Source organism: Adiantum capillus-veneris, chromosome 29 (assembly GCF_014529385.1).
Source record: "Adiantum capillus-veneris isolate H3 chromosome 29, ASM1452938v2, whole genome shotgun sequence".
Lineage (NCBI taxonomy): Eukaryota > Viridiplantae > Streptophyta > Polypodiopsida > Polypodiales > Pteridaceae > Adiantum > Adiantum capillus-veneris.
In genome coordinates, this window is record NC_140959.1 from 125,351,901 (window position 1) to 125,365,485 (window position 13,585).

Here is a 13,585-nt window from a genome sequence, read left to right on the forward strand (position 1 = left end):
TGATAGTTTAAAAATAAAGGGAATGGACCATTTTCATTGAGATCTCACCTAGTGGGGACGTCAACCTTGCCACTTTGGATGGAGATGTCATGGCCAATTGAATCAGTGGGTGTAGATTACGGAAATATCATTCCACTTACAATTGAAATGTTGAACAAGTTGCATACAACTAGAGAGCAAAAAATGAGAAGACAACAGGTCATACACCAAGTTCAAGAGTGAGCCAGAGTAAGGATTTTGAATTGGAAAGAGCTACAACAACAAGGAATTCTGATAGTTGTAGATAGTGTCAGATCCTACTTGATGGAGACTTGCAAGAGGGAATAGAATGTCAAAATTTTTGTGGGTTCATCCACAGGTTATACAAAAAGAGCACTAGTGGATAATGTAGCAAAACAAAATGCCATGAACTCCACTACCTTTGTTATATAAAAAATGGAGATAATGGAACCACTCCATGTGAATTTGTGAATTGTAAAAAATTCAATATTCAAGACACTAGGTAGAGCTCATATAAATGTTATTGTATCTGAGATGCCAGGCTTGGAGAAAAGATAATACTAGGGACACCTTGGATAGAAATATTAATGCTATACCAGATTAGGAGAACAATTCCTTCATGGTAAAGAATCTAGAAGGATCCAAGATGGTACCTTTTTGTTCAAAATTAATCCCATACATAAAAAAATTTGAGGAACCTGCACTATGGGCTTCAAGCTCACTCACAAAAATTGACATCGAGACAACCTCAAAGAAAACGCCGTAGAACCCATAGTTGGTGTTATCCTCTGGTCGTATGCAGAGAACTCAAGAACTCGTATAGAAAGAGCAAAGAATTTTGCGACATTGGTGATAAAAATTGCATAGAGCTAAGCGAAGCATGTGAGCATGAGACACAGAAGCAAACGGAACACAAAATTAGGGCCAAAGAGTTTGCCACACTTATATAGTATCCCTTTTGCATGTCAAACTCCGAACACCATGCATCGGGTCTCAGGTTCACAGGTGCGATGGTTAATGAACAACCCTCCTTTATCACAATTACCCCACTCATTGCAAGATTCTACTATTATGCCTCGAGAACTTTGCATGAGACTTAATGACATGTTCAAAGTCATACTCCACCATTAATAATGAGATTACTGAGATTTGATCCGCCACCTCAATCTCCTCATCATGATGAATGGACATTGTCCTAAGGTAGTGCCACAATTTAAATACATTAATCAAACTTGGAACCATAGTTCCATCCAAATTTTGCAAGAAAAAAACATTCACCCATGTACTGCCTTGAACATGGTAGGGTCCCATCCACCACAATTTCAACTTTCCTTTGTGTTTCCCTTCTCAACAATTGAATATTACCGCCAAATCCCCCTCCTTGAACATCTTGAACCGCATTCCTTTATCTTTTTATTTTTCCCTATTTTTAACTCTTGCATTAGCATGAAACTGGTATATCAATCCTCTTGCAATTGCAACAAGATATGTAGGATTCACAACTAGGGTGGATGGTAGCGAGGTGTATCCATGGCTCGCTTGGGGTGTGCAAATGAAGATGAAGGTAACGAGAGAGAGAGTATGAAGAGATTCGACACAGTAAATAACGCCTTGTATATTGTATATACTTTGTTAAAAAACTTACATATATAAAAAGATTTTAGAAATGCAAACTCCACTTTTATCTAAGCCTACATGCATGCTACATATGACATGTTCCTACGGGCCGATAGGGCTTGGAAACCCAAGAATCCCCCCTCAAGCCCGAACTAGATACACCACTCTCATGATATCTTGAGTTTTTGGTGTACTCGTCAATCGTGACTTTTAAGTTCTCTCACAACCAAGGGTTTGGGTATAACCATAACCTGGTGCTACTGTTAAGCTAGCGACAAATGGAGTTTTTGGTTCACTACCAAACCTTGGGTTTAAGGTGTACCCAATAACCTCACGAGAAGTGAACATATGTTTTGGGAGGTCTTATCACTTACATGTGGCAATCTCTATAACTCGTACATGTTTTTGTCATGGCAGTAAATGAAAACTAACATCTTAAAACAAGGCTTTGATGGCATCATTTGACAAAAAAATATATGATTGTTTTGACAATAGACAAAAGATAACAAATCTATGACATTGAACTTGGTAGAAATACATTTTATGAAGTCTTGTACCGCAATCTCGAGTCAAATCTTCATGTTTTGTATCTGTAGATGTACCAAATGCTTGAAGCAATGCATTAGAAGAGCTACCATTGGCTTGCTTAGCAGAGAAGCTTTGATTTTGAATTCTCTTTTTTTTGCTCTTCTTCGACATCACTATCCCAACTCTGATAATCGATATACCAGTTGTTGTAGTTGTGCTTTGACATCATGTAAGAGCTAGTGAATTTCCCTTTGTTGTTAGATACCACCATTGTTGGCTACACGTTGATAAGGGCATTTTACTACGTTATGCCTTGTAGTTCCAACTTGGTCACCAACAAACTGAAGACAGCTTTGCATGCACCTTATGGGGCGTTTTGACATGATGGTCAAAGGAGACACCTTCTGCAGCAAGTTGGTGAGAGGAAGTGGGTAGAGCAGCATTTTGAGATGCCTAGCTGTATTGAGGCCAACAATGTTGTGTACAGAGGCGTTTTGAAATGCGTTGTGCAAAGAGCACACCCACAAATTGCTTGGTGTTTTTATATGTAGCTTGTAGAGGCGCCGTTTTGAAATGCCATTGCTTTGGTTCAACTTTCCTACACATTCTAGAACATTGTATGTATATTATGATGCAAATTTTCCCACGTGCTCCTTGCTCCCTTTGCTCACCTGCATCTGTAACTCACAAATTCTCTTGCTTTTTGAGATGCCGTGTGCAAAGGCTTCTTCACCTGCCCACCTGGGCTCTGATACGACGTGTAGGATTCACAGCTAGGGTGGATGGTAACGAGGTGTAGCCTTGGGTTGCTTAGGGCATGCAGAGGAAGATGAAAGTAACGAGAGAGAGAGAGAGAGAGAGAGAGAGAGAGAGAGAGAGAGAGAGAGAGAGAGAGAGAGAGAGAGAGAGAGAGAGAGAGAGTAGCAAGAGATTTGACATAACGCCTTGTATATTGTATATACTTTGTAAACAAACTTATAGACATAAAAAAAAGTATATACAATATGCAAGGCGTTACAAAGTATATTGTATATACTTTAAAAAAAAACTTACAAATATAAAAATATTTTAGCCATGCAAACTCCAGTTTTAATTGAGCCTACTTGCATGCTACATACGAGCATGTTCCTATGGGCTGATAACGCTTGGCAACCCAACAAGCTAGTCCATTCGATACACCACCAAATCCTCAGGTAGCAATCTTTTGATAACACAATGAGCATACTAGATACCTTAAATTCAAAAGTGGAAATTGCTTCTATTATGAACATCGGATTAAATGGAGTAAACCCCATAGCCACTTTAAATGACGTGATGTAGGCCCAAAATACCACAAAGGGCTTCAAATCCCAATCATCTCGTTTAGCTGCTACTAACTTTGTTAGCATCCATATGATCACCTTATTGCTTCTTTTTGCTAGTTCATCTTCTTTGTTTTCTCTCTCGAGACTTCTAGTAACGTATTGCATCCCCTCATACGACTAGCATAATCTATAATCATTTCCCATTGTTTCTATTTAAAACTCTAAAATTAACCTACGATGTAATGCTTCTTTCCTATTTCGAAAAAGGCAGCCACACATTTTTTTTGCACTCGTTTAAAGATCTACTACGCTTCTAATTTTCAAAGTTTGAAACCAAGTCGACCCTTTGCCCTCAAAGATCATTCCAAAACCCTCGTATTATTGCATACAGAAATCTTAGCTCACAACACTTTGTTAAAACTAGCTAAAGCTCAGACTTTTCTATGAGAGATTTGACTTGATACAATTTCCTTGAAAATTTTGGTTCAAATTTGTTCACTTTAGCTTGACCAAATACCCAATTTTTAGTTTTGATTTTCGATTTTGATCTTTGGAGGTGGCCAAAATGTCCAAATTTGTTCAAACTTCACCAACGGGCTATTTTTAGCACGTATGTACAATGCACACCAAAAAATCCTAGTTTTGACCCAAATTTTTAGTATTGCGATATTGCACTTGGTTCATATCTTGCCCAAATTTTTGTCTATTTGGTGATTCGAGTGATGTCCTTTATGTACATTTTGGATTTTGTTTCAAGAAATTTTGCTCTGTTTGTGTTTTTTGATAGATTTGCTTTGTTGGTCCTAGTTTCCAAGTCCAAATTTTCCAAAACTTGATATCCAACATGTACACAAGTAGTACAACTAATGTAAAAGGTTAAAGAAAAAACAAGTCCAAATTTAGCCCTAAAGTTTAATATCGCGATACTAAATAGTAGAGTAAATTTTTGGATTTCATAGTTCTTGTGGTTTTTGTGCATTCATAATAGTGATTTTGCAACTCTCTCCTGCATCAAATTTTGTATCAGATTCACAACACCCTTCAAGCTACAAACTTAAGATAATTCTATGAAATGTACCTTGGATGATTGCGATGATAAAGATTGGAATTAGGGATTGTTCACAATTTTAATAGGATGCTTTCTTACTCTAATTCTATGCAAAAGATCGAACAAAACAAAAGATGTTCAAATGAACAAAACCAATACAATTTTTATACAATGACTCAGTGATTACCTTTTTCCCTCTTCCAAGAGATCAAAAGTCTATCCTAGTGGTCCAATATTGATCTATGAATCTCTAGCTGATACCCCACGACCATCAAATCTTGAAACAAAGATAACAAACTTAATTGCTACCTATGTGCTAATAAACGAAAAGATTACTCTAGAGTGATCTAGAGGAAGTTTTTAGAGATGAAGACTATGAGTAAATGTTTTCTCTAGTTTAAGTCACTAAGTCCTAAAAAAAGACGTCAAATGTTAAATGGGTTTCCCCGTTTTGTTGTAATTTATTTGCAAACATAGCAAGAACTAAATGCATTAATGTAAATATGAGAAGCGTAGTCAACCCGCCGACTAGGACACGACGGCAACAAGAACTTGTCAGACTCTCAAAATAACTCTATCATGTGCACAACAATCAAACACTCAATCTCAAATGATCACCAAGTGATGAAACTTGCCTGTAGCCGCTAGTCAATCTCAAGCATTTCACATGACCAACGACACCCAATCGTGAGCAAACTTGCTAGGATGGTAGGACATGACTACTTAGGCCAATCGTATGATCTCGAATCCACCAAATGAGAGTTGGTCACGAAAAAAATACTAAACATTAATTCTAATTTCAACAGGTCAAATCAACATTTCAATCATCATACGGCTTTGGAATTACGAGCTCTACATATATCAGTTGATGATTTCTTAAATGGAGTCCTAAATCTCAAGATATGACCAAAAATAGCATGTATAAATCCACACAAAAAAATTAAGAAATCTCATGAGTGACTTACATCAACAAGTAGAGCTTTCACCTAGCAATGCGTAGCAGTTCTCAAAACTAAAATTTGATATCACACATGGGGAGAAATGAGCAAATAAAGTTCACAAAGCAAGCAAAACAAGAAATTCACAAAACACAACATGCATAGTCGTATGCCAAAAGCTTATCTCAATTAAGACTTGCGGTTAAAGGTTACAAAAATAACTTCAACTTGGCCAAAAGTTTGGAATTTTAATCTTGGCAGCATGGCTCAAAAATTTGCCAACCTAAGTCCCAACAGATGTGATGATTACAAACTGGAATCTTGTCGCCTTGACTAAACAAATATGACTCATGTACATCCCTAGAAATAAGAAATTACAAGTCAAAACGACAATAATGTGGCCAACATCATATAAAATGGGAAATTCTCAAAAGAGGTGCCACAAGACCTTCAATCGGTTGCTCATGTTAGCATGGCAGCTAGGAGGCAACTTAGTCTATCCTCCATTGTTTGCTATGTTGATTGGTAGTTGCCTATCTTTTTTGAGCTCTTTTCTCCTAGATTTTCAAGGACCATAGAAACATTAATCTCTCACTTTCCTAAAGGTATTGGGTCTTGATCCTCTCCCTTTTCTTGGCGTCTATAGCATAAAATCATCATAACTCCTACATACGATGTCCAATTTCTAAACCGATTGTTTTGGCTACAGTCTCCATTATTTACAAACACAATCATGCTTTAAAATCTAAAATCATCTAACATTGCTAGTGTAATATTTGTAATTCCCATGTGATGTCAATTGAAAGTTAGTGTTTGATATTATGAGACCTAAACCCTTTTCACTCAAGTTTATACATGCTCACATATCGTTGTTAACTATATTAAATAATTCCCTCTTGATTTTTGTTATTTCGTATGGTGTTAAGGTTATTTGAGGCTGAGGAATAAAAAGAATCCTATTGAGCTATATTGGCATAAACTAATGATAAAGCACAATAGAGAGTTTTACTACACAACAATTTAGCCATGGTATATTTTCAAAGAACCATAGAAAACCTTGTATGTAAGATAGGGGTATAACAATTTTGTTCACTACAACTTTGCTAAGCATAAGAAGGGGCTCATAAATATCATATACTATTTGTAAACATGGGATTTTTTAAAGCCCTCTACTTGTAGATGGCATGTCCTTTTCTATAAGGAGTGGATCCGAGAACCTCTATATGAAGGACCCTTTGTCTATATCTGCAATTAAAAATTTTGAACTTGTAGTGAAATTTGTGAAAGACAAACATACTAACAATGTTCAAAGTTTTAGTGATACTTTTGTGGCATTTGACACTTTGTGGTTTAGGTTTAATAAGCTCAATGCTTATAACAAATGTGTGGAAGGTCCAACATGTGCTTTTTTTATTAAATTTTAGCCATATTGTAGATGCAAAACTTTGATATGCACCTTTGGTGCTCCTTTTGAGGAACCATCGAAATATGTTTATGAAGGCGGTTGTATTTTGGACAAAATTTGTTCTTCGTATGTTTTATTGATTACTTCAGCCATGTATGGGTCTACTATCCCCGCTTAAGGCAAAGTCCCAAGAGTTTATGTGCCTTAAGCAATTTTTGACTATAGATAGAAATGTATCTAGTTTCTATTATAAAAGGCTATGACTTTATACTCTCTCTCTCTCTCTCTCTCTCTCTCTCTCACACACACACACACACACACACACACACACACACACACACACACAAATTAGAGATACACAAAAACTAGCTAAAGAAGAGAGAGACAAAGATCCACATCTGACTCCATAACTTTTTGCAAACCGCACACCATAGAAGAGAGCATTGAGCTGACGAGAATTGACATGTCGTGTGCATATAGCAAAGACTAAGGACGACATCCGCCCACATCTTAGTATACAGAAACTCCAAAACAATCTTGTTGCCATACATTGCCATTGAGAGACACACCCTTATAAGCAATGCAACATATTGAAGAAGGATGCGAAATGCAATTTTGTTATAGTATAGAAATAAAGGGCTACAATTTGTATCATCCAAAAACCAAGCATATCTTGATTAGTTGAGATTGTTTTTTGTGGAAGATGTATTGTTAGCACGTGCCAATGAGATATATGTGGGATCACAAAATATAGATGATATGTTGCTACCTCTGTTTCAATGGTGGGAGATAAGAATGTAAGTTTTGTTCAGGCATGTGTACAACCTATGCAGGTTTTAAATGATATTATAGATCAAACAATTACTGATGCAAGCGTAGAGAATTTAATTGATAAGGATAGGGCTAAAAACGAGTAGGCCAGAGACGTTTCAAATGAATGGTGCAAACTTTAATCTATAGTCCACCTTTCTCTAGTGGTACTCATGCAAATTATCAACATGCTTGTTACCTATAGAGTATTATGTTTTGACTTTACTGCCTTTTTTCTTGTTGAAGAGCCATGGTTTTGTGGCAACTTGATTATACGCAGGTGCACCCTCACAAAGTGCAGTTTCTTGCACATTCAGAGAAAGCCCTAGGCCCACCAGAGTCTTGCACCATGTGATTGTAACCAAGGACGACATGCTTGCCATCTTGATTTGGTACAAGCATGTTACCATGTTCTCTGTAGTGTGCACACTTCCACAAGCGAATGAGTTGGCAACTTGCAAGCCATACTCGCCGAGACAGAACGGCAAATCAAACATTTCACTGGATATAAGGCTTTGCCCTTACGTTTGATGGTCTACTGCACCATACTTACCAAAACAAAACGGCATGTCAAAAAATTTCTGTAATTCATTCTCTGCTCTCACCTTTTGATGGTCAACCTACTGAAGCACGTGTCGGAAGCATGGCACCCCTATTCCGCCGAGAAGTAGGGAGCCACTATTCTGTTAAAAGCATAGAGCCGCTATTGCTAAAGCGTAGCTGACATTTTGAGTGCTCCACCATCAACAAGATAGGCCTACATTTTGAGTGCTCCGTGTGTGTGTGGGCGTGTGTGTGTGTGGAGTAAAAGAGGGATGCTTAGACGATATGCAAAGGACTACCTAGATTGTATTTGAATTCAGACGCATAACAAAGAGCCTACAACAATGCTCTTTTCTGTTGCTGAGGACAAAGGAAAGGACTGCAACTTGCTATTCCCTCGTTGAGTCGTCAATATACAATCGATGATCACTGGTCCTGTTGCCTACCCTTTTTGTTGGTTAAGCTCGGCTCCCGAAGTCCCAAAGCACTCTCTCTCTCTCTCTCTCTCTCTCTCTCTCTCTCTCTCTCTCTCTCTCTCTCTCTCTCTCTCCCCCTACTGGCGACGACTGCAATTGCCCAACATCGCTCTCTATCTCAATCAAAACATTGTGCATGCTGCCCTCTAGTAGGCCATGACGGCCGCTGACCCCTTGAACTTTTGGTTGGGCTTGCAACATGTCTTTCAAGTCCACCGCATATCACGCGCGAGGCCTTGGTGGTTCATTGGCCATAATGATCTACTTTGCACACATGCTATGCCGGCGTCAGCCAATACACTAACCTACCATCGATTGCCAGTTAGCACACATGCCAGGTGAATGGACTGGATCAGGTGAATAGAAATCATCGTCCTTGGCATTGAGCTTGGCAGGTTTTGTAGCGGGATTCGAGAATGCAGAGAGAGAGAGAGAGAGAGAGAGAGAGAGAGAGAGAGAGAGAGAGAGAGAGAGAGAGAACAATTTGATGAATGCGGTTCTAAGAAGAGCTTCCTTGAAAAACTACAGCTCGATGAGCTTCTTGAGACTATTAGTTAGAGTATCTTTGCATGAGTACGCCTCTGTAAGTCATCCCCATCCTCTCCCTTAAGCCATACCATGTCCACACATACCCTGGTTTTCACATTCCATCCATTTGATGTTGAGATGCAATAGAAACAATTTGTTGTATTCCTTCTAGATGATAATAAAGTGTAGCAATGTAATTTTTTTTTTGTATTTGTTCCTTCTATATGATAGCAGCTTTGTGCTAAAGAAGACGCCTATTTGGACAATCTTTTTGTTGACTGTATCCCGATTAAAGTTCATAATCAGGCTTTAAAATGGCACGTTTCTTAGTTGTGGCTATCATGGTGCTAATTGTATAAATTTTCCTCATTATAAAGCTACATAATGGCTTCTATGTTTCACCCACACTGGATTTGGGAATATTTCTTTTTGGTGAATGTCTCACAGGGAGCCTACCTAGAAGTGTTTATGTAAAAGAGAGATCCAAGACTTTCTGCGTTCTTTGTAGTCCTAAAGTCAAGATCCCTACAAAGACAAGATGTATTGCAATAATTCACATTCTTATGCAAATGAGCACCATAGATATTATGTGCAAGAGCTTAGATCGAGAGACGGATAGATAGAGAGACCGAGAGAGAAAAGAGAAGAGAAGAAATCTTTCCAACATAGATGGAACCTTCCCAATAGAGCTCAAACATCTAGATCCAGTTGTGTGTGTGTGTGTGTGTGTGTGTGTGTGTGTGTGTACTCTGTTGAGATGGTCAAATGCTTGAGAACCATGGATATACTCAAAAACCATGGGGTGGCTATGAGAGAAAGGGGTGCACGGAGAGATCAAGGCTAAAAAATTGAGGAAAAAAATCTTGAATACGACCAAATATGGACACTTGATGCTTGAGTACACTGGATATACTCAAAAACCATGGGGTGGCTATGGGCAAAAGGGGAGCGAAAGGAGTGCACAAAGAGATCAAGACTGAAACTGTAAGAGTAAAGATCTTGAATACAACCAAATATGGACACTTGATGCTTGTGGACCGTGGATATATTAAGAATCCATGCGGTGACTATGAAAGAAAGGAAACTAGGAGGAGGATAAAAACATAAAGGAAAACAGATTGAATATAATCAAATCTGATCATCACTTGGAAACTTGCAAGGGTCATAAAGGGCATATGCATGCATGCACGCCCACATGTCCGTGCCGCACACACATGACACACAACTAGGATTGAAGCGGATGTGCTAGTGGCAAAAATTTAAATCAAAACATGTGACTACCCTCATACTACTTTCTTGTGCAAGCCCAACAAGATTTTATTATGAAAATTCCTAGTTCCATACCTTGTGACTTCATGGGTTTGAACTTTTATGTGGACCCCTACTATAGTGCAAGCTTGGAATTATCAACTACATTATTGCTAAAGAGCCGTTCCTAATGCTTCATTTTTGGATCCTTTATCTCCTTTGTAACGTGCTACGACCGCTTATTTTCAACTTAATGTCCTCCTAATAGCCACCACCTCGATCTTGGCCTGAATAGAGTATGAGGAATAAATAAACAGACATATGTGAATGTTTATTAAAATAAGTAGAAGTATCTTGACTAGTTGGGGTTTTTAAACATTATTCATTGCTAATTTTTCCTCGGTTTAGTGATTGCTTGAAAAACATTGCTCGGGATTTGGGATTCCTCCTGGTGAGAAAACCAGGCGTGCACAAGCTTAGGAAGGCTTTTTGTGGTTTGAAGCAAGCTTAGTGTGCTTGGTATAAAAAGATACATGCTTATTCGGATACACATGGTTCCTACAATAGTTAAATTAAAAGCACTTTGTATGTTAAGCCTATAGATCATTGTGTTCAATATTGATGGCATCTTAGTCAATGGTTCAAATTAATGACATATTGCTACTTTGTAGTTTCATTAATTGTCTCTTTTGAAATGTCATATTTAGGGCTTTTGTATCATTATTTGGGCATGCTATTTAAGCAATGTCATCGAGGTATTGCTTTGTGTCATGTAAAGTATATTGAGACATTGATACATAGATTTGGCCTTGAGCATTGCATCCTATTGCTACTCCTATAAAGAGAATTTTAAAGGCTAGTCTTTTTTATGCTAGAGGTTACTTTGTACCACCCTCTATCAACATGCTATTGGGGCTAATTTATGTATGCACTACTAGGACACATGTTTAATATGTAGTCTCACAAGTGACCAAATTTATGCATAACCTAGGTTCTCTGCATTGGGGAAAATTAAGCAAATCTTTTTCTACTCAATTGCTCCTCAATTGGCACCATATATCTTCAATTGGTTTATCCCATCCACTCATTGGATACCTCCAATCACCAGTATATCAATTAGCTTTAGCTATAGGGTTTACTTTCAGTTCAACATTTTTTTTTTTGGGATGACATGATATACCACATACGTACATTTATTTGTCTCATAGGCCGAGTTCGCCTTTCAACGAAGTTAATTAGATCGATCGATCTCGATCTCTCTCTCTCTCTCTCTCTCTCTCTCTCACACACACACACACACACACACACACACACACACACACACACACACACACACACACACTTTTTTTTGTAAATCTAATTTGATTAATTTACCAGTGGGAAACCTCAAAGTAAGGAAAACCCACCAAAAAGATCATATACAAGGGAGAGAACACAACTGTGTTCTGCGATGTAAAATCGCTAAAAGCAAACATAGAAGAGTTGCAAGATTTCTAGGGATACGTCCCCATTGTCAAAGGCAAAATGTAACGATTGCCTCAATGAAATCTTGAAGGATGGAAAAGGATCCACCTCTCGATGGTGAAACATACGGAGATTGCGATGGTGCCATAGAGACCACAGCGACCAAAATCTGACCTATGCGAAAACGATGGCAAAACGTTGGAGGGAAGTCGGAAGAATGCCAAAAAGCCAGAAACGTTTGTGGAAAACCATCGAGGGAAATCGAAGGTTCATACACGCAGAAACACATCGAAGGAATGTCTTGGTGCAGCGACAATCCCAAAGCAAGTGTCTGACATTCTCATCAGCAAACGGAGCAAACGGAGCAACTGACACCACGAGAGGAGCTAATGTGACGCGCTGCAAGGAGAGTTCCAACTGGAAGAACTCCCAACAAACAACGCCAAAGAAACAGACGCTCCTTAAGAGGCAAGTGAGACTTCCAAATCACAGTGAGCCTCTCTCCACCATCGTTCAGACTTGTGCAAAGCCCAAAGCGTATTGCAGTGATCAGCCAGCCAAGAGTCTTGCACAAGAGAAGCATAAATCTGTTGGGCAGAAATCGCATCTATAGGAGTGTCCCATAAAGTCCAGTCCTACATACGACAATCACCTGCCCACCAGCGGCGGAATGGGAAGGAAATCAGCCAGCATACGCTGAAGCAGGCTCCAAATCTGACGATAATGCATGCCCAACCCAAAGCGTGCTGCTGCCTGAGAAAAAGTAAGAAAATTCCCAGATGAATCCACCACATCATCCACTGTGCATACTCCACGACCAGAGAGGAAGTAGGCTTGACGAGGCGATTGATCAACCAGGGTAATAGAGAACACCTTACTCCAATGAATGCTTTCCAATCGCAAGGGATTCGCATCTGCTTGCTGCATGCCATGCCAGTAGAGATGATCCGTAACATCTTTCCAAGCGGAAAGCAAGGCAGAGGTGAATAAGCAACCAGGAACATAACCATTCATCTTGCCAAACACTATCTCCCAAAGGGAAGTCTGCCAACGACCAAAAGCGGGAGTGGTAGCATGCCGACATAAATCAGCAACCATAATTGTCCATTGCTGAGATTGCCGCACAAGAGTTGGTAATAGCATTGCCTTCCTAGCCAATGCATGGCGACGAAGGTCCAAAATATTTAGGCCCCCAAGACGCTCTAGAGTGCAAAGCTTCTGCATTGCTAACAAACGGAGGCCTTTCTTATGAGAACTAGTGCACCACAAGTGAGATACAATTTTAGACATCAGCAATAAGAGATGAGAGCGAGGCAAGTGCAACAACGGCAAGTAAAATTGAACATACGCCATCATGATACTTTGCACAATACGAAGTCGAACATGTAGTGGCCATGTAGACAGTTTCCAATAGTGCAACTTGACATTCAATCGTTGCATAACCCAATCAATTTGCTGTGTATTGGTTACATGCCAGCCGATAGGGTATCCTAAGTGCCTGACACCACATGCGGATCAAGAATCTGACCAGGCCACAGAAGATAATGCCAATCACAAACCTCCAGAGGCAAGAGTTTGGATTTGTGAAAGTTAACCTTAAGGCCTGCTGCAAGGCCAAATGTATCCGATGCCTGCATAATTTCATGCACATCACCCTGGTTATTACGAGGCATGAA